The sequence below is a fragment of the Cynara cardunculus genome, unplaced genomic scaffold (genome assembly GCF_001531365.2).
Source record: "Cynara cardunculus var. scolymus isolate 2C unplaced genomic scaffold, CcrdV1 Un_Scaffold_5316, whole genome shotgun sequence".
In the NCBI taxonomy this organism is placed as follows: Eukaryota; Viridiplantae; Streptophyta; class Magnoliopsida; order Asterales; family Asteraceae; genus Cynara; species Cynara cardunculus.
Genome location: NW_020202344.1, coordinates 16,097 through 17,644, shown reverse-complemented (window position 1 = coordinate 17,644; position 1,548 = coordinate 16,097). Strand labels below are relative to the sequence as shown.

Below are 1,548 nucleotides of genomic sequence, written 5' to 3'. Positions count from 1 at the left end.
TTCTTTGGGAGTCTGGGTTGTCTTGGGTTCATCAGGAAATAACAGTGGAAAATCTGATCTTTCTGGAATGGCCGTACGGTCTATGGGCCTGACTATGGGCTGCAGCTTACTAGTACTTACAGGAATGGTAGTCACAAAATCTGGTATAGAGGTAACAGAATCTTGTTCTACACTTTTCTTTTCAATCTCTGCTTTGTTTTGTTCTTTTTGGGTGTTTTCTAAATAACACTTTCCACTCCTTAACATAACAACCTTAACATGCTCTTTTCCTTCCCTCTGAGGTATCTCCGTATCACTGGGTAGAGAACCTATGGGTCTTTTTCTAATCTCCAAAGCCATTTGTCCCATTTGAGTTTTGAGATTTTTAATTGAAGCTTGAGTTTGGGTTATAAAACCCTTCATCATTGCTTCCAAAGAAGTAGATGAATCAGCTTGCTGTTTGGGCTTGCTTTGGAAAGAAGACTGATGATTTTGAAAACTAGCATGTTGATTATTATAATTGCCTTGATGCGCTTGCGAGTGAAAATTGGACTGTCCTTGTTGAAAATTGGACTGTCCTTGTGGTTGAAAATTGGACTGTCTTTGCGATTGGAAATTGGATTGTCCTTGCGGTTGGAATTTTGACTGTCCTTGAGGCTTTTGCATTGGTGGATTAAGAGCTGGACTATGCCACAAAAAATTTGGATGATTTCGCCATCCCGGATTATAAGTTTGCGAAAATGGTCCAGTCTTGTTGACATAATTTACATGCTCCGGATTTCCAGGACATTGCTCAAAAGCGTGACTTTCACCACAATACACGCATTGTACTGATTGAACATTGGAATTAAAGGTATTAGCATCAGATTGCACATGTGGGCTAGATGTTAAATTTGAAATTAGCTTAGTGATATGAGCTGTTAATGCCGAGACAACATCTACCTCATTTATTCCAGTTGTTTTCTTCAGTGGCATTGCACATGGGTCAGACCATTGTCTGTTATTATTGGAAACCTTTTCAAGTATGTCATAACCTTCATTATAGGTACAAGCTGTGAAAGCTCCGCCTGCAGTAGCGTCGAGCATTTGTCTAGCAACGATATTTAAATCGTTGTAAAATGTCTCTAGCTAGATACAGTACGGAATGCCATGGTGAGGGCAATTTCTCAGCAGCTCTTTATACCTTTCCCATGCATCAGGAACTGCTTCATCATCCAGTTGTCTAAAAGTACAAATTTCATTTCTGGATTTGGCATTCCTCGTAGGTGGAAAATACTTTTTCAAAAACTTTTCTGCCATTTCATTCCATGTAGTCACAGAGTCTRGTTGCAAAGAATTGTACCATGCTCTTGCTCAATCCCTTAGTGAAAATGGAAAAGTTTTAGTCTCAGAGCATCGTCTGAAACATCAGGGATGAGAAAAGAGTCTGTAATTTCCATGAAAGAACGCAGATGAGAATCAGGATCTTCAGAACATAAACCAGGGTACTGGCCATTTGTTTGAAGCATTTGAAACATCAGTGGTTTAAGTGAAAAATGGGTGGCACCAATGGTAGGCTTACGTATCCCT

General features: G+C 39.6%; 1 non-coding gene across 1 annotated transcript; it reads left to right on the top strand.

Moving 5' to 3' along the window:
- Positions 1-1,123: 1,123 nt before the first annotated feature.
- Positions 1,124-1,230, top strand: LOC112504352. Its single transcript, XR_003068170.1, has one exon. It is a non-coding gene; the product is annotated as a small nucleolar RNA R71 (small nucleolar RNA).
- Positions 1,231-1,548: the final 318 nt, after the last annotated feature.